Here is a 21,625-nt window from a genome sequence, read left to right on the forward strand (position 1 = left end):
CTTATTGCAATAAGGCTTTTTTTAAAATGTTTTTTCCAGAGAAGAAAATGAAAAACCCATTTTTTTTAATAGAAAGAGTATGCATCTCAAATATGCAATTGGAAACACAATCAAATATAATTTATTCTTTAATCTTGATATTCTGGATACAGAAATTTTTCAAATGTGTTCCTGGGGCAATGAATTCAATCTTGTATCTTGCCCTTTGGAGGAATAATTTGTAGTGACAAATACAGTTTCTGAATTCTTCCAGTTTAAAATTTCTATTCTAGAAAGGGAATATAGAGGTTGCATTTGAGTAATAGGAAAACAAAATGGAAATTTATCAGCTGACCAGCAATTGTCTGACTGGAGTTGCAGGTGAATTCTTTATTCAGCACCTCAGCATTTTTGTGGCAATTTAAGCGAGATCTCTTCTTATTTTCCCATTCTGTCTAAAAACCGTTCTGGAACTGATATATGCTTGGGGATCTGGTTGGCTTTGTAAAGGGTGGTGGCCCAGTCATGAAGTGAATGATCATGTCAATCTGGAGAGCAAGTTTTGATTTGAATAACAGTAATTTTTTTTAAAAAAAGGTCCTAATAAAAACTTATTACAAAAGCAGGCCATGATATTGTATTTAATTCAAAAGCCAAATGTGACCCACATTTTCTTTCAGGTTTCCTAAGGGAGCTTTAATTCTAAAAATAGTCTTCAAGCTGAATTTGCTTAAGGACATGGTTATGATGAATATTTCAGCATTACCTGAATGTTGATCTTTAACCGAACAATAGAGACGATAATGGTTCAGAAATTGTTTCAAATATAACAAAACATAATGTTTGGATAGCTGTATCCTCTTCTTGCTTTATTTAAAATTAGCAATGATCACTGAAATAGATTTTTGAGGGAATTTTGAGGGAACATTTTGAGGGAATTTATAAATTTTGTTTTGTTTACAGAGTACATTTACTAACCTTCCTTTAGCTACACCTTTTTTCTTTTTTTTCAGAACAGCTTGTAATATTAAATCAGAAAACAGAGTAGATTTATGTTGAGCAAGGCTATTTAATTTATTTTGCAATTTCTTTTTCACTTCCTTGCATGATGAAAATGCAAAAGTGTTCAGTTTTACAAAATGCTTCAAAGTTCAAGTCAAACATAAGAACCTCAAATGTCTGAAACACAGATTCACAAGAAATGATAGTTTGAGTATCAAAGGTGATGGACACCTGCGATTGCCACAGATTTTATCATTCATATGATTTAAGACTTGTGAAAAAGTAGCTGCTGTAGAAGGTGTGGATTGGCCTTGTGGAGAGTCCTGGGTCTTTTCCCTCGCTTTGCAGGTAGAATCCATCAGCATTGTCCAACTAAAACACTGGATTCCAGGGTTCTATCTCTCTCCTACTAGTATTTAAAGCTTATAAATTGTGTGAAGCATTGGTTTCATTGAACTTTTTAAACCTTTACATTAATAAATGCTATTTGAGAATTTTTATGAACCCTTTTAGAGTTGTGGGCTTTGATCCTGTCACTGTGCCAATAACCAACTCAATTAATGTTGTTAAGATGGACACTGCTGTCAGAAATCTTGTGCCTCAAATTTAGAGTTTGATCCCACCAAGAGCTTATGTTTGGCTACTAAGTAATAGATTGAACCCATCTCTTATTTGAGGTGGAGGTTTTGATCAGCTCCTTTCATTCTGTTCCCTTCTACATATACATGTATATAAATTTAAGCTAAACCTGGTAATTATCTCTCTTGACTGATTATTTTGGGGGCGATGATGCGAGAGTCATAAGCATTCATTTCTGTAGTGTTATCTCACTCCACCTCCTCACCATGTGTTAAATTGCTATGGTATTTTTGTTCGTCTCTTGTCTAGTCCTCTCCACAGCCTTCTCTTTTCTCACCATGGACTTACAAGCTTATAAGAACCGAATCTTTGCTTTTTTCTCTTTTTTTTTTTTTTCTGTCTCCTTTCTAACTGAATGTGTGTGAGTGAAATGAGGGAAGAACATTGGACTGCTTGCTTTGCGTTGGTGTTTACTATGAGTCATAACAACAGCTTGGTGCTCTCGAAAACTTTTCGGGTGGGAGAATCAACAGCGTGGATGCAGCAAAAGAAACAGCAGAATGTACTGTACTTGCAGTTCTCTGACTCAAGGACAAAATTGTGGATGATGGGAATGCATTTCAATAGAGGTTTGCACTTGCTCATGCTTTGGATATATAAAATTTCTGCTAAGGAAGCAAATCTATTTGCTCAAAGTTTGCCCTGCTTGCACTGGGACTGGACTTACTGGGAGGGATTTTGGTGGCAGTTGACTTTTCATAGAGCTGCCTAAAATAGGCTTGGTGTGAGAAGTCTGGAATGATTATTTTTACATTGGCAGTGCATAGAAACTTAACAATAGATGACGTATTTGTCATACTGCTCTCCAGTTATTTGCCTGGAAATACCCAGATTCGGACAGTTTAAGAACTATTGAATTGGAATTACCTTGTTCCTTAACTGCTCACAATTTCTTACAGCTATACCAGAGGCAAGGATTTGTCCTCTGCTGGTACAGAACTGAGCATAAATTGGGATCTTAAATGACTTGTCACATGAAGACTATGCTGTCTTGATTTCTAGTTGATGATCAACTATAGAATACTCTATCCCCTATTAAATGACTGAAACAAACAGTAAGGGACAATACTCAGCCCTGCAGCTGAAAGTCTATTTATCACAGCAATAAATGAGACTCCGGGTCACTTTCTTGACATATAGTGCTGTTGGACAATAATTTCCTGACTTGTCTGTGTTCAGAAAACTTAGTGGTGTTACATGCATCTTCCAAACTTGGTTCCCGTTCCAACACTTGGCATAGACCACAGGGAGAACAACAGATATTAACACATGATGTTAGGGTATTAGAGTAAGATAGGTAGTACTGTGCATGTGAATCAAGACAGGAAGAAAACATCAGGATAAAGCAGAGGGATACAGCCTAGTCATTCCAAATGCTCATCATATACTGTGGTTTCCTGTGTAATATTTTTAAAAAGTGTTTGAACAAAATTGCCCACACATAGTGGGAAAAAATGCTCACTAGACAAAAGGTCTCTATATTCAGCTCTGCTGGATGGTCAGTACATACTAGTTCTGCAAGCCATACCATTTCACTGGTGGTAATTTAACAAGTGAATAATGAAGTTGGTTGTGATTCAATCCCAGCTGTACAAATCTACACCTGGCTGGACAATAAAGCAAGGAGATGTGGGCTACACTTGTCATTATAAAGATTCTTTCAGATTGGTGACTGTGCAAATGATCTGCCTTCATACAGAAAATATTAATCAGGAGTCCCAAGAAGCTATTACTTTTGTAGCAGAATAATGGTTGTGCAATGTGGAACTGCAAAACTCCATGGAGCACATGAGAAATTATTGCCTGGCATATCATGATACTCATGGTACTTATGGACAGATGCAAGATATTCAAGATACTTGTGGATACAAAAGGAAAATAATTGCACAAACTTGACTGATGAAAGAATATGTAAGATAACAAGTGATTTGTATCAGTAGCAACAGAATTGATATAGGTACGTGGAATTGTTAATTGTAAGCAAGAAGCCATCTGTAGTATTGATCCAGAACATACTGTATTAGAATCTCTTTTCAGTAATAAGTTTAAAGAGGCCTGGAACTAGAAATGTCATTGACTAATTAAAACTATCTGAGCTGTTTTTATTTCACAGTTAGGTGTCATTTTTGAAAAAAGTAAAATAGACCAAATGCTGAGATAAGTATCAAGTTCTGAGTCCAAAGGCAATTATACTAATGCCAGAGTCACACCTGAGTGTGGCTGATCTGAACTACTTATAGCGGCCAGGCAGAATCAGGGTGCATGTGAGGTTAATGACTGTGATGAACCTCCTCTCAGATGTTTCATTGTTGTCTAAATATTTAACAGAAGAAAAAAAAAAAATGAAAACATGACCTCTGTCAAAATAGTTCACCTCCTGTGAGCAGGAAACATCACATAGCTTCTTAAATCAGAATAAAAATGTGTCTGGGGATAAATTTTTGGACCATGTTAAAATGCTCATTCTACTCCAGACCTCATCTATGATCCAGGGTGCAAAACCTAATTGCAATCCTGCATCAAGCCTGTAATTTTTTCTCCCCACAAAATATTGTGTAGAAAAATGTCTTATCTTGATTTAAATAGAGTGGACAGTAGTGTGCATTTCTAGTAAGCTCTCCTCAGAAATTATTTGCCCTACAGTTGCATTGGTATGCTATGTTTCTAGCTCAGATTTCTGTCTGATATTCATTATGCTGAGATATCTATCAAAAGTGTCTTCCTAATGGTTGTGCTTCTCTACTCTGATCAAGTGGGCTAATTAAACATTCTCTTGGATAGATTAAATCATTCAGTCATAGTATTATATTTTCTGAACTTGTGTCTTTCTTGCAGGTTTTCTTAAGTCACTTCCAATTCTTCACTTGCAGTGTGGACACCTGCATTTGTCACAGCAGTGCATTTGGAGCTTCAGTTCAGCCAGTAATCTACCATGATTCCCATCATCCTTCTAAATTTGAGTTTAGAGTCCTCCATTTATTATGTACCTTGACATATGAGTTTTTTTTAAACTAGATTTGTATTTGGTTGTATTAAAATTGATGTTCCTTAAATGAACCTATTTCCCCAAAGCCATTCAGATCAACGTGATTTTTCACCACAATTCTTTTGCACTCTGTTACCCTTTTGCCAAAATATTGGACATCTTCTTCTGAGTTATTCATAACGACATATGTTCTCATGAGAAGTCATGATCAGTACTGAAGTAATCCCTACCAGTCTTGGCAAAAAGACTGTCACAGCATAGTGGCCTCACCGTTATAGCTATTGTTGAGACAAGTCCATCATCTGATCTTCACTCTCTTTAGTCCAGTTGTACATTGTGCTATTATTCCTTTTTCATGTGACACAACTAACTAGTTTATCTCAGTGTTTGTAAGAAGTTTTAGTAGCATACTTACTTTTAACTGAAACATAAATTAACCAAATATATAATCCCATCAAAATTTAAGATCTAATTTCCATAAAACAGTGATTATCATTACATTGTGGCTATCCTCTAAATCAGTCCCTTTACTGTGATGATAACGCACTAATTGACATGGACTTACCCAGGCCATCGTCTTTATCATTTTTTTATATTGCTAGCTCACTTCTAGCCTTTTTCTTAATAACTTGAACAATCTCTAAGAATTATTTTAATTACAGATTATTTTTAGTGTAATAAATCGAGAATAATAAAAGATGACAGTTATGCCAGGCAGTGAAGAAACATTAAGTTGCACAGATCCCATCTCCTAAATGGTTTACCTTCTCAGTGGAAGAAAAGGGTACTGCACGGAGTGAACCATGGAGTGGAAATTACCATGTTAATTCCAAAGGCAAGGTAAAAGCATTACCTTTTATCAGATCAACTAACATACATGGAAAAACTAGTTGCTCCAGCCCTGAAACATAAATAACAAACTTTAAAAGGAAATAGGAATTTAGAGAAAATGGTTTACATTTTAGTTAATGTTAAACTTGTTTAAATGTTTAATGTTTAATTTTTAGTTCATGTTAAAACACATGAGAGAACCTGATAACTGGAAAAGAAAGAATATTGATAGGGATTGAAGGAGGGGAAGAAGTAATTAACTAGCTGGTTTCTGTCCAAAAGCAACATCTACATGGGAATTTTTGTGCCTGGGTGAAAACAGGCAGCGAGATACAAGGAGAGAGTTGGTTTCACATGCGGCAGTCTGAGGACAAGAAGAGCTGAGAACAAGACCCACTGCCAGGGAGAACAGCAGCTGGCACTGACTTGGCCAATGACCAAAGTGTTGGAAACGTTTTTGCTACTGTCTTCAAAGACCTTTTACCAAGAAAAAAAAGTGTATTCTAATGGTTGTTTGGGATACTGCAGGAAAAGCTGAATTTCTTGGAAAGATCATGAAAGTTGGAGGAGAATCCAGATGACTGGAAAATCAAAAATTGCACCTGTTTTACAAGGAAGAAGATCCATGTCAACCTTGTCTCAGCACCTGGGAATATTATGGAGCAAGGACAGGAAGATGACTGTGGCAAATACATGGAAGACAGGGCTGCTATTCAGAGGGACCAAGACAGACTAGAGAAATGAACTGATAAGAACTTTAGGAAGATCAAGAAAAAGAAATGCAGTCTCATATTTGGAAGGGATAATCTGATATGGCAATAAAGGCTGGAAGACAACCGTCTCATAGTCCATGTAGTCAAGAAGTTGAATAAAGGAAAGATCTTTGCAGAAAAGAAGGACAATAGCATATTGGGCTGTGTTGTTACAGGATTGTATCAGTCCTGGGTTATATTTGCTCCTCAGTACAAGAGAAGCATCCACATACTGGGGTAAGTCCAGTAAAAGGCCACAAAGACAACTAGGGAAGAATCTGTCATATGAGGAGAGGCTGACAGAACTGAGACTGTTCAGCTCAGTGAAGAGAAGGCTCAGGGCAAATGTCGTTGATGTGTCTGAACACCTGATGGGAGTGAGTAAAGAAGGTGGAGCCAGGCTCTTCTCAATAGCGGAGTGAGAGGCAATAGACACAAATAGAATATATATGGAATTGCATGTAAATACAAGAAGAAAATCTTTTTACTGTGAAGGTGGTCCAACACTAGCACAGGTTGTCCAGAGACGTTATAGAGTCTCCATTCTTGAAAGTACTCAAAACCTAATTGGATGTGGCCCTGAAAAACCTGCTGCAGCTGACCCTACTTTGAGCAAAGGATTGGACTCTCGAGAGATGACCTCCAGCCTTAGCCAGTCTGTGATTCTGTGATCTCTGGAATCCAAAGACCTGTTCTCTACCAACTTCCTCTTGGATTGTGGTTTGTTCTATTGCAGTATCTTCTCTGAGACAGTGCCCCAGCTATTTTTTATCAAAATTTGTAACTGTCCTGTGTCCAATCTCATGGACTTTAAAAATGTTAATTCTTTTTGTTGTTGTCTAATCTCCTCAGTAATTTGGGACAGTCTGGAGATGCTTGCATCAATGTAAAACCAGAAAACACCACTCTTTCTTCACGAGAAGAAAACATTTATTTTTTAATTAAATAATGCTTTTTTTTTTTTCCTTAAAAGGCAGTCAGCTAGAGACTTATGTAGAAAATCGTCTAAGTCAGTATTTTCCCAAAACTGGAGACACCAATCCCTGTGATATATTTCCCTATCTGCAAAACTTCTTACTATGAAAGACTACAGAATGAGATCTCTTGTTGTTATGTTGGTGTTTGTAGATAGTTGGCCAGTGGGAATTTAAAGCATAAAAAAGGGAAGACAAAATGATATTACCCTTCCAGGTGACTGTTTCCCTAATTGTCAGTTTTTGAATGTTTGCTGTGTTGATTTGATCATATCCTACCTCACATCATCAGACCTGTGATTTGATAAGATTCCAAAATTTGATGGTCTTCAATTGGTCTAATGGATTTATGGATTCACATGCAAAATAAAGTATAAAGTAAACTAACCACTGAGAGTTGGAACTATTACTGTAGGCTGCTAACCATATGTGAGAGCAAAGTGCGTGACTTTCATATAACTACAATGAGTCAGAGGTAGCCCACTCTGTGTACTGCAGTGACACTTCCATTACATAAATTAATAAAAGCTGAGTGTTTGCAGTGCTTTAGATGGTATTAACCATAATTCTCTGAGAATAAAGGTGGTTTCTGTTTAAAGCACCTTGATTCACTTACAGTGTGTGGTCTGTCCCTTCAGATTGTTAATGATTGCTGCATTTGAATTAGGCCATAAAGGAAAAAAAATATGCAGATACCTTTCAAATATACGAATTTCACATGTAACTGAAGTCACTGAAAATGACATTTTGTTATGTCCACTGGCTTGCAACATAAAAATCTAAATACAGAAATAATTAAAGGCTTGCTTGTAATTTCACTAAAATAAGTGCTAAGATTCCTGTAGTGTCTGATGGGAGCAAGATCAGACCCTAGTTGTCCTCAGTCACTGTTAAACAATATAGAAAGCCATTGCTAAGTGATTAGGAGATTTGGGCTTTTGCATTTTTAATTCTATGAATGTTTTGGTTATTATAATATATTATATTTTTTTTAAACTCTTGATGCATATTGTTATGTAAGCCCTGTATCTCATCATGCAGCAAACATATACTGGTGGTCAATGTAGTGCGAAAATACATTGGGTCTAGAAATTAATAAGCATACACAAATTTTTTTATTTTGCAAGTATTAAATGAATTGTCATTTTTTTTTCCTCTAACAAAAACCAAGAGCAATTTATTTTCATTGTAAGTAATTGCTGTGTAACAACCTGCCTCCTCATGAATACTAGTTTTCAAAATAATGCCTGTCAAAAATGAGTACTTAAACCTTTCTGATGTTTCCTTCTGAAAAAATGGACTGTATCAGTTTTGTAAAGGATGGAGAAGTAATGAATTCAAGCAAACAAAGAACAATAACAAAAAAATTCCTGCCACCACAGACGCAGCAAACTGAGGAATCAAAACCTGAGCTAACAGAATGGCATTCAGAAAGCAGGAGGTGAAATTCACCACACAGTTGTCATGGTTTGACATGATGCTGTTTCTGGTAAGGGGAAGGGACTGTAAAGATGGCTCCTGTAAGAAGATGCTTGAAACTCTCCCGAGCTCTGAGCCAGGCCCACTGCTGGGGCTGAGCCAATTAGACGTCTCCATGATCACTTTCTAAGAAGAAGCTGGAAGAGGAGGCTTCTTCCTGTTCCTTTTTTCTTCTTCTTCTTCTGAATGATGGTAGTGCAGAGTGGGAAGAGAGAGAGAAGCAAACATGCGGACTCCAAGGTCAATGAGGGAAGAGAGGAGGAGGTGTGCTGGCGTAGAGACTCCCCTGCATCCTGTGGAGAGGACTGGTGAAGCTGAGATTCGTTTGCATTTCATTAAAGACCCCGCATCAGGGGCAGTAATTTTCTTCATTAAAGATCCTGTGCCAGGGGCAGTGACTATGGCCAGAGGAGGCTGTGTCCTGTGTGAGGGACCTCATAGTCACAGAAGCTGTAACTATGTGGAATAACCCATGTCAAAGGAGCTCATTAAAATTATGGCTAGAAGAAGCCGTGTCCCATGGGAGGGACCTTGTATCTACAGAAGTATCTGTGGAGAACAACCAACACCAGAGACATTTACTAAGCACTGTGTCATGTGAGGGACCCTGTATCGGCTGGAGCCGCAGCTGCTGGGAAGAACCCAGACCAGAGAAGTTCATTAAGGACTGTGTCCTGGAAGGGACCCCGTGTTGGAGCAGGGGAAGAATGCCAGGAGTCATCCTCTTTTGAGAAGAGAGAAGCGACAGAGCCCATCTGTGAGAGACTGACCACATCCCCCATTCCCTGCCCCCCTGAGTCGTTGACAGGGGAGGAGTTAGAGATATTGGGAGCAGTGAGCTGGGCCTGGGAAGAAAGGAGGGATGGGGGAGGGAGATCTTAAAGTACTGGTTGTAATTTTCTCATCATCCCACTCCATTTTTGCTTTTTTGTTCTGTTCTGTTTCTTGTAGGTAGTAGAATACACTTTCCTTACTTTCATCTCTAAGTCGAGTAGTGGAGTCTGTTTTGCTCAGAACTGTACTTGGCAGTGAGCCCTCCCTGCCCTTGTCTCAATCCACAACATCCTTTGTTAGCTTTTCTTTCCTCCCATTTCGCTGCGGCCTCTGCCATCCTGAGAGTGGAGGTGGATGGGGGCACTGAGCAAGAGACCATCATGGTACTTCATTGCTGGCTAGGCAAAACCACAACATTTTTGGTGCCCAACATGAGGCACAAGGCTTAGAGCACTGGAGATGAAATTTGAGATAAGGATATTAATTGGTATAGGTAAACAAGAACTGCTGCTGACTGATGAATTTTTCTGTGGTTGTACCAATGAAGGGATGAAGGGTGGATTTTTAACACCTCCTTGAAAAGTAATTTGTGAAGGCGAGGGGTGGAATGCAGATACAGTACCTCTCCCACAGGACACAGTTGTGTCTTACTCAGCCATGCATTTTTCTGGGGCTCATCATGCTAAAACAGAATAGAATTAAACAATTTAAGTTCCCAGAGGTTGTCTCTAAATTGATACTGTTTCAGTTTGAGTATATTTCAGGTGTAAAAAAATCCCTCTTTTTATATCTGGCCTTTCTTTTTGTCCTCATCTTCTCTAATTTTTTAATGGTAGGACAAGGGGCAACAGGCGTAAGTTGGAACATAAGAGGTTCCAAAGAAACACAAGAAAAAATTTCTTCACTATGAGGGTGACAGGACACTGGAACAGGCTGCCCAGGTGGGTTGTGGAGTCTCCTCTGGAAACTTTCAAACCCACCTGGATGAGTTCCTGTGTAACCTACTTTAGGGGGCCTGCTCTGGCAGAGGGAATTGGACTAGATGATCTTTTGAGATCCCTTCCAACCCTTAAAATTCTGTGATTCTGTAATCTTGTTTTCTGATGCTTCTGACCACTTGAATTTCTGCAGTGACCTTTCTGTAAGAGAACCACTCCCATCAAAAAGTAGTTTTTATGACTCATGCAATGAGCTTCTACTTATTCAACCAACATAATTTAATATTAAACTTGTACTCTGTGTACATTTGTGTAGACAAAACTACCAAAGCTCACAGATTATCCAGGTCTTGACTTTTGTGTTCTGATCAGTCAGAACTGAATTTACTTTGTGTTTTAGGTGGCAAGTAGGGAAAGGTGTATGTCTTCATTATAATAGACCTGGAAGTCGATGTGGTGTCACCACTGTGCAGGAATGTGCCATTGAGATAACTTCTTTGTTGCACCCTGTGTTGAGAAGCGTTAGTCACTTGGACCATATTTTATGTGTTACTGTACTTAAAATTGAATAGATCCCTGTTGGCTCCACATATTCAGTTCTTCATGACTTGATGAAAAACAAAAATACAAACTGCAGCAGACAACACATATTTTCGTGTGTTCAGTTTCCACTTTTACAAAAAAGTGGTGCTTGGAAATGTATCCTGTAGATAATGAGGGACAGCGACAAAGGTTATATTGGGAAGAGAAAAAAAGGTTATATGGACTTGGGAGTTGGAAGATAGGAGGAGTGATATTCTCTTGCATAATTTTTATATCAATTATACACACTTACAACCCATACTGGTAAATTATTAGTTTTCTATAAGTAGTTTCTAGGATACACATGAGCATATCCTCACACTGGAAGTACTCTAGAAAGTCTGGAGAATCTAGATGGAGGGATAGGAAGCATGAGAAAGCTGTACTTTCCAGATATTGTATAACAGGTTATAGCCAGAGCCAGTAATAGATCTTAAATATCTTAACTTTTATTAGATATGTAATCCACTAGATGCCACTTAATTAGGTAATATTAACACATTTGATATGGACTGATTTATCAGCTTCTTCTGTGATCCTTTAGCATCCAGTACGTTTACTCATGTTTACAGTGAGCCAGAATTTTGCAGCTTCAGATCAAATTGGATATTGCTGAAATATGTGCTAGAGGAAAGTCTTATATTAGTATTGCTGACATTGGACAACTATAATTCCTGTCAGGATGTTTAACTCACTCACTTCTAGGTTAAGAAATGAACTTTTTGAAAGGTAGCTTAGGTGTAATTTTCAAAGCTGATCTAACAGGAAATTGTATGGAGCACTTTTACACATGCCTGGCATCATATAGAGATTAATTAAATACCTGTGAAATCCTGCAGTGTTCAATGGAAGGGCACAACATTAAGGTTCTACTGTTATGCCGTGCCTCAGGTTACTTCTGCATTGATAGTTTAAACTGAGAAAGATTTGCTTAAAATGGTCAGCATTTTAATTTTTTTTAGTACAAATTATTATTTAGAAGTGCATCTGCAGGAAGCATTTAGCAGAAATTAGATATAACATTCCTGCTAAGAGGAAATGAGAAACCGCATACATTGTTTATTGAAGATACTTCTCTGGAAATCATAATTCAACACTATTCCTGTCAAGTAGGAAGACTGCCTGTGATTTTGCTCGTAATGTGCTTGTAAACTTTATCCATTGATAGAAAGGGCATCCCAGCACCAATGGCAAGGGAAAGCAACTGGATAGGGAAAGAGTGGCTGCCAAGCACAGAGTAGAAGGCACTTCAGACTGTGCCACAGGAAAGAATCAAAATAAAAACCAAATGTAGTATGGGAAGAAAACATGAAACTCACTGAGGATGCAGTGGCTTAAATCTCCATCCAAATAAAACAGCTTTTTTTTTTTCCCATGAAGGTCTACAGGGTTAAGCTGTTTTTTTGCTTACCAGTGTATGCTTCTTACAGTTTGTGTGTATTCTTAGACGTGATTAAGCCATTTTTACAGTCCCTATTGGCACAAGTGTTGGTTGCCTGGGGTAGATATGGTGGAATTTTTGGAGAAGTGATAAGGATTGCTTATGTTTATAGCCATTCAGCTTTGAGATAAACTGAAAAGATAACTGGTAAAACATGTCTTTTTGAATTCAGTAGTTACAGATGTATTCCTAATGCGTGGGTTTAGTAGCAACTTATTAGGAAGGAATACTCTCTCTCGTGTTTGCTTTACTTGGAGACTCAAGGAAATAACTCTCTTTGTTTCAAACTTCTCAGAAGCAGACATGACTTGAGCAGGGCCTTTCTGACCCCAAACACCTTCCACACAGCCTGTTTTCTGATTTATATTATCAAAGTTGTTCAAGTTGTTCACTACCAAAACCTTTCCATGCCAACTAATTATTAAACTGAGAACACAATTTCCAGCATAAGCTGGAATATGGATCTTTGGAGAAAACAGAATAAAGAATGACAGAAAAAAAGATCCATAACTCTGAAAGGTCTGCCTTCTTTCAAGCCAAATAAATGAAAGCACCTACAGTCACATTTTTCTGGTATCCATAGTCCAAAATATTCAGTCTAGGTGGATTTCATTTCAGCCTAAAAATACACCTGTGAAATCCTAAATAGAAGTAATCTAATTTTCATAGTCATCTGAAATTATCGTAAAGGTTATGTATACTTGAAAACAGTCCTTGCTTGTGGAATTCAGGCTCCTTGTTTAGGACACTAAATAGAGGAATGATATCCTCTGCTTACATAATTTTATTTTCATATATATTAGTACTAAACTTTATCCATGTAAAGTAGTAGCTAGTTTTTCTGTAAATTAATTCTGTGTTCATGCATGGTTTTTTTTTTTCATTATATTCTCCCATATGTTATAATATACTTCAGTTCTAACTGCTGTAAAATTTGGGCTATTTCACTGCAGGGAGAAAATATCTTTGGTCTCTCACAGCAATGAACCGTGGAGTTAGTGACTTGCCACTAAACAACAATAATGATGTATTTGACTTTATTTTTCTGCTTATGATTTTCATGTATTTTTTAGAATTATTTTTTTCATGGCAATAAATCTCATTTGAAGTTTTGAGGTTTCCAGTTGGTTGAGTATTGCCCTGTACCTCTCTGCAATGCACATCTGAAAAGAAATGGGAAAATCCAGGCAAACTCTGCCTGATCAGTGCTGTAGGAAGTCTCATTGGTAAGAAGTGTTTGGGAGGTATTAAGTGGTGAAACTGATGACTTTACAACCCATGGAAGAAGACAAACATCTAGGGGAGGGAAACCTCAGACTAGTGAAGGTAGAGACATCCAAAATAAGACCAAGCACCCTGTGTCTGGTTCTTTTCCATTACTCTACAGAGATTTTGATGTCTTTTGATGCCTTTGCCTTGTCTAAGCTGGAGGAAGGGAAGGAGAAGAAAACTGCCTGTCTTCAAGTGATATACTTTCCTGATCAGGTGTGTATTTTTCAGAGATGGTGCTCAAAATTTTATGTGCTGTGGGAAATAGTAGCATTCCAGAAATTTAACATGAATAGCGTGATATTTCTGGTTAGGAGAGACTGTGTGAAGAACATCTTCTTCCATTTATGTGTTTTCTCTTCGCCACGCAAGTGCATTTCTGGGCAGTTTCCCTCTGGTGAAGGCACTTCTCAGTTGATGATCAGTACAAGTGTAGTGTGTTTCTCAGGGAGGTTTCACTAGTACTTCTTTCTCACAATAAATATGTGTGTTTGGATTTTTCCAAAGATGTAAAAACAATTTATTTAAAGTACCTGATTGTTCTTTGTGCATAGGTAAGAGGGAGGAGAAATATGGGAATAGGAATAGATGCAAAGGAAAGTAGGACTCATTCAAATGTGTCTTTGACACTTTATGGCATGTACTCTTAGCTTTATGAATTTAAACTTTTGTCTTAATATAGCCTGTAATTATTCCTCAGGGTACTTCAATTACAGAATGCCTATTTAAAGTAACTAATGAGCTATGTTTGACAATTTTGTGATTCAAGTTCTATTTGCATTACTGTAAGGCTATTGTTATTTTTTCCTCTTCAGTGAATATTTCCCAAGAGTTTGATAAAACAATTTTCTTTCATGATAAAGTCAATTCAGAAAAAATCTTTATATGCACAAGCTTACATAAATTTGGTACACATTAAACCAAAAATTAGACAAATTGTGCTTTTTTCTTTTGATTTAAGTGCCATTGTTTGCATTCTAAGGGCTAAGCACTATTGCAATGTAAAATAATAAGAAGCTACAAATTATTGATTAGAAACATTTCATTGCATTGAAAGCTCATTTTCAAGATGGATATATTTAATAGCATGTGTGTATTGTGGACTAAGTAGCACTTTGCTATGCTCATGCAAAGCAATGTCTGCTATGTTTCCTATGACTGTAATTGGGAAAAATACCTTATAGTGAAGCTAAAATCCCTTACTGGATGTGTTTGTGTACTATACATCATATGTGTTGCATTAGCTCTTATCTTCTTTCCTTCAAGTAGGTCTTTCTCAGACTTTCTATCAACCTAATGACAAAATTACTAATGGTCAAAGTTGTGTGTGCATAAGTGATGAGCATTGGTAAGGATGGTAAGAACCACATAACTCTGCTGAACATCAGAAAATGTTTTGAAAATAGCTATCTTCATTTCTGTAGACCATGTAAGATATTCTCTTGTGGCTTTATTTCTGATCTCCCCTTCCTTCCTTCCTTCCTTCCTTCCTTCCTTCCTTCCTTCCTTCCTTCCTTCCTTCCTTCCTTCCTTCCTTCCTTCCCAGCAGGGCATAGAATAAAAAAACGAGACTATGACAGCAGAAAATAAGTTTGATTTTAAAAATGCCATTTAAGGCTCTGCTGGTGTGTCAGTAACTGGCTGGCTCTGCTTTCCCTTTTAGTACTGACAGGAGGATATGAAATTGGTGGTGTCAGGGTTTAAGCAGCACAGAAGTTGGGGAGTATCTGCAGGAACAAGTTCTGTACCCTGGGATGAACTTATTTGGCCAAGTCGTTTAACAGGGTCTGAGTGCTTTGGGACAGCAATGTCCAACTGTTCCAAAGCAAGCACAGTCCTTGTTGAAAACTGCAGGGCTTATCATTAGACTTGTGGGAGGAGATTGAAAGAGATAGTCTTTCCGTCTAATGGTCACTGAGAAAAGCAGGAGGAAGAAATGGCGGTAGCAGTTTTTTTTTTATTTTTAAAAAAAATGTAGCTCGGAAGTAAGGAGCTCATAAGAGGAAAGAAAAATCTTTTGGAAGGTTCTCTTATGAAGAAATTACATCTAGCATGGGAAAAGCAGGAAACAAAATAGTGCATCTGAGTTTTGCAAATTCCATTATGGCTTTTAGAGAAGAGTGTTTAATTATCTCCAGCACAAACCAACATTTCAGTCCTAATCATTTTCTAAGCACGAAGAAAATGAGGGAGATAAGCATTATGGCAGCAAAGAGTCAGAACTGTTTCTCATTTTCTGGAACTATAAAGGAGCTAATATGAGAACTGCAAAGGAAAAAACAATTTACTTTTTTTTTTTTTTTTTTCCCCCCAGAGAATTGTACCTGGTCAGAGACCAAATCTAAGCTGTAATCAGCAACTCATATTCTTCTATTTGTGAAAGGTAAGCTGTCTACTCATTAAAGTTTTATTTTCCTTGTGGGGCAGATCAATAGCTGAATAATTGATTGGCTGACTAATTGAACAGATGAATTATTGAAGATTTTAAATGTGAATTTGATAATGTGAGATAGTTAGAGACTTGGATGGATGCCAGGGGAAGTTGGAAGAGGGACTATGGCTGAAAACATGTAGACTTCTATTCTGAGGAACATTTATACAAGATTTTCAGAACTCCCTCATGAGTGTGCATTAATGCTTCTGTTTTACCCATAGGAATTCGAAGGAAATTTTATGGTCTTCCTTGTATTTAGGTAAGTTTATACTTTCAACTATAAAGGCAATCTTTCACTTGAGAGGTCTCAAAGATGGTTGTTTAAAGCTCATCTTAGAGGATCAGCAGATAGATTTTCTGTTTTAAATGTCATTGTTTTTTGCTCATTTCAGAAAAGTTTTGTAGCTAGAGGAAATAATTGTATACTGCAACATAAATGGTATACTACAAACACCACGAAGATGATAAACCAGCAAATACACACACACACACACAGAGTTAAAGGAATATCAAGTTTTCAAACTTTAGCAGTAGACAGGAAATGCCATATTTATGATGCATCAAATAGTGCACTGAGAAAGAGTAGACTCATGGTTAATTACATAAAACAACGTGGTTTTTTTCAGTTTAACAACTTTAAGCTTCTTCAAACATATAAATTTACAGTGCCTTGCAAAAAAAAAGTTAAAACTTGCATTGTGTGTGCTGCGGTCACACAGGGCAGACCTGAGTTCTCGAATTAAAATAATGATAAGATAATGATGTGCCACAAAAGTAATATGAAATGATGAACTTGCAAAGGAGTGCAGTTTTCCTGCATTTTTAGTTAGTGATGTAAGCACTTCTGTGCTAATTAGTAACAGATTATTTGCTGGAGTAACAAGTTTGTTAATTAAAGTATATGAAAAGTGAATAGTTTTATACAATTCACTTATCCATTGTGCAAGTTTTCCTCTGGGAGGTTTCTAATTAGGGGATTAGATACTAAAAGAAGAGTAATTTAGAATTGAATTGTGGTGGGAAAGCTGATAAATATAATAACGAGTCATAGTTTGTTTTGGGATGGTCTTAAATGGAAGTCTCATTATATTAGATAAGGGATCACAAAATCCCCATTTAATATAATGTAAGGGAACCTAACATCATATCCAATGCACAGTAGCCTTTGACATAGAGAGTTTGCTGTGTTGACTATTTTAAACATTAAGTTCGTTCTTACGTCAGCTGAAGACATATAATTCTTCCTCCTCATCGGAATCCACAGGGCTGGCTCTCAATGCACAATGAAGGAAAGGATAGAGGGATTTCAACTGAGTGTCCTGGCAACTCCTGATTTTCAAGTACCATTGAACAGCTCTTATCTGTAATCTTGTGGAACTGCAACTTCATGTGAAGTATGCAGGGCACACTGTAACTGAGAAGTGTTCTACAATCCCATTCTGAAAACAGCAAAGAAAATATCTCCTGGGAACTGACACTAAAATGATGCATTTAAGTTAAAAATGGAAGATTCATGGAGCTCTTTTTGTCACCCTGTATTTATATGGTGCACAGTAGGGCAAATGTTTTGATCACAGGCACCATTGCAGGAGTAGCGATGGTGCTGATAACAACAGGAGATCCCTGGAGTGAACTTGGAGTTTATGCTCACCCTTTCTACCACAATGTATTCTGGAACAATCAGATGAACTCCTAAAAGAATTTAGTATGAAGCATAGAAGATTCCAACATATCTTTTTTTTTTTTTCTCCATTTTTCTCCCTTATTGGCCTTCTAAAATGTATTGCAAACCCTATGCTCTTAGCAACCACTGATATTTTTACATAAAGTTTAACTTGCACAGTGCTATGACCTCCTTTGCAGCTTCAGGTTGGCAAAATTATTGGATTGCCTTCATGTAATGTTAGCTCAGGACATAGTAAGATCAGGGTGAATAATAAGAAATCCGATGGTTTCTATGGGCTAACCCATGCTGGTGATGCCCTTACTGTACGCTAGGCACTCCTTTGTGGCAAACAATTCAAATTGCATCATTTGGTTTGACTTGCACTATCCTACTGAAACATGTTTGAATGCAGAGGAAGGGCATCCATTGTAGAGAGGTGTACAAGACAGCTAGCCTTCTTTAAATTGTATACATCCCAGTTAGAAAAGTCCTCTGAGGGGAAAAAACCCTTCTCTTATATGACTTGGGTGTATGCTATGAGTCTTTATCTCACTATAAAACTCAGTATGACCTTAATCAAGAACAGAGAATATTAAACTGTTTCAATGCCTTTTGTTGTTGAAGGAAGCTCTGCTAGTAGCTTTGTAGTTTTGGGAAGGTTTATCTTTCATTCCAACACTGATTTAATAGTCCTTCCAGTAGCTAGGTCATGTCAAACTTTCCAAAATATGGAAATCATAAATTATTGTATTAAGATTTATATAGACCACTTAATTCATAAACCTAAAAATCAGAAGCTGTTGGTGAAGACCGAGCTATTGAGATGAAGGCTGAAATTGGTAAGAATTGTTTTCTTACTAAAGTTTTTTTCATTTAAAAAAATTCCAATCATACCCACACACAGTAGAAAAAAAATAGACACTACAGACATCCATAAATTCCCATGCATCATAGATCCCTAGTCCCTCTGTTCAGTCTGTTGGTTTTAAGAAACCATCCAGTGTTAGGTTTTTTTTTTCACCAACAGAAGTCATAAAAAACTCTTTCATTTAGGATTTTAAAGAACAGCATTCTTTCCACTCATCTCTCCATGGACATCTCTAAAAGCCTTGCTCTAGAATTTATGAATATAGACAATCATTCTTGCAGGTGCTCAATCATGGGTAAGAATTCTGTCCTTTGTCACTGGCCTCATGGAAAAAGCTGATCTTTGCCATAGAGCTGTCAAGAGGGGAAGAATTCATTGTTAGTGACTTTCTAAGTCTTGCATTTTGCTTTTGTTCCAATGCATATTGTTATGAGCACATGACTGAAACCTTCTGTGTCCTATTTGGAAACAAAATTATGATTTCACATTTTGATTTGCAACCAGGGCCATTTAATGGAGTTTCTTACATTCCACTAGTTGCTTTCTCTTGGTCATCACTGGTTTCAAAATCCTTTCCTGATGACCTTGCATTTGTCTGTGAAACATTCCATTTTCATCAAGGCCACCAAATAGTTTTGCTCTTTACAGTTCAGGACTTTGGAACAGGATGAATCGTTATGTTGAAAATGCAAATTCATAGACATGAGAAAATTTTGGATTGTTTTGCTTTATTTTTAAGAAGTGAAGGAAACTATTTGCAGAAATCTCTGTAAGGGACAATATATATATTTCTGAGGTGTTAAATACTCCCCATTAAGGTGAAACATAAATGTAAAGAATAAAAAACTCATAGAGTAAAAGAATGGTAAGAGAAACAACTGAATCAAAACTACTTTGTACTGCTACTTTGAATGCTCTATTTCTAGAAGGTTGCCAGGAGTGCTAATTAGTCTGTAAGTGCATGTCAAAGTACAGGTCTGTTACTTGAAACATACAATTATCTGTATTACTAGTACATCTAATTGACAACTAATAATTTGTAATATGTATAGGTAGATCATTTAGTTAAAATATATTACCTGTCAGATTAGCAATGAAAGTACTTGAATGTTCTGCTCTGCAAGTCCAGAACTGAATTACAGAATAAAGTATTTGCAATGGAAACTCTACTGTTTCAGTAGTTTTCTAAGCATTTAAAAAATTGCTTAAAGTACATTTTTGTATTTCACAGAATACCCATATAATGATAATTCAGTTTTGGAAAGAGTTTCACAGAACTATTATTTGTTGAATCAGGCATTAAAAATTGTGGGACCATAAAAAAATGATGTCACATCATAATATGTAGCTGAAAGCATTTCCCCAGCTAGTGTAGGATTATTACTTACTATATATTCTTCATGGTTTAAATGTCCTAGGATTTCCACATTTCTTTGGTGTGACAAAGCTTTAATCCTACAGATGTACTGTAAGTCGAAATTTACTATAAACATATTGGAGCTAGTTTTGAACACAGTAGCTGTTTAACTATAGCTTAGGACAGGATACATGCCAGATAGCTGTGTTGCCATGTCTGGAATGCTACTATAGAGATGTTGTAGAGCTCAGTACAAGAGCTAGCATGCTTGTCCTGACTACATTTCTTGACTATCATAGGCTCTTCCCATGGATTAGAAATTGATGTTTGTATTATGCTTTGACTGCATTAGCCTGAATCACTTAGGTTATCATTCTTCCATATGTTGTGATCCTTTCAGCAGACCAGTTTTATCCACACTGTGCCCAGCCCTTGGGAATTCAGTGTATTTTCCAGGTACATGAGAAACTGTGGTGAGATTATTTTGCAATATTATTGTCTGTGATGCAGGTGACTGAGTAGGACCTTGAATCAGTCCTGACTATGAGTTCAAGTATTTCTTTTCCTCATTCAGGGAAAAAGAAGGAGGAAATGAGTATTGTGAGGAAATAAGAAGTGAAGGCTAAAACTCATTACACACCACTAACCAGAGATACATATTTATGCTTATTTTTAGACAATCCACAAGATGTGGGAAGCAGCAATTACATTGTTGTTACCTATATAACTCCACAGTCATCGGCAGAGGAGTTGCATTCTTCTTTTGTGCTGACCTTGAGAGAACATCTTTCTATTCTTAATATGCAAGAATATTCTTAATATTCTCAATATTCTTCTAAACTCTAACAGCAGTATCCAGTTTTGTTCTTAAAGCTCCAAGTTCCCCTAGGCTTTTCTTAGAGTCTTTTCTGTTACTGGAGAAATGCTTCCTGGGCTCCAACCTTTAGACAAAAGTGATATGGTCATGTCTATTTAATACTTGACCAATTATCAAAGAACATGATTGACTTTCTACAGCACATGGTGAGATGGAGTCACTGGATCACGTGAAGACCAGAGTAACACCTGCCAATATGGTCTAGTGAGGTGGATGTACACCTGTATATGTACGTATCCAAATATAGGCTAGGATAGGAAACTATGAGATACTACAAGAGAATAGATTACTTAAGAGAGAGCAACTCATTGTGGCTTCATCGAACACAGGAGGTTTTATGATTCCTGCTGGCCGAAAGCTCCCTCTGTGTCACTTTCCTTGAGAACATGCAGTGAATTGATAGCATCTGTCAGAATGAATCAGCAGGTATCAGTTAGCTGCTCCCTGAAGGGCTCGTGCATTATAATTCATGCTAAGGAGAACTTGACTGAAGATCCCTGGCTCTTGTTAGACGTCTTTTCTCTGCTTTGCTCCCTACTGTGAATAAAAGAATCATCACCATGGTATTGCTAAAGGTGAAGTTGAAATAGTAGCTCTGTTTCCCTTAGCCATGTGTATTACCCTTGATCCAGACAGAAGTGGCTATTGACATTGCTGACACTCCCAGAGATCAAAGACAATACAGACTTACATGCTCTCTACAATAGTTTGCAACTTTTCTGAGAATGGGATCTTCTGGCTTGCAGGTCCTCAGATTTAGCCTAAGATATGTGTCAG

The sequence above is a fragment of the Colius striatus genome, chromosome 1 (genome assembly GCF_028858725.1).
Source record: "Colius striatus isolate bColStr4 chromosome 1, bColStr4.1.hap1, whole genome shotgun sequence".
In the NCBI taxonomy this organism is placed as follows: domain Eukaryota; kingdom Metazoa; phylum Chordata; class Aves; order Coliiformes; family Coliidae; genus Colius; species Colius striatus.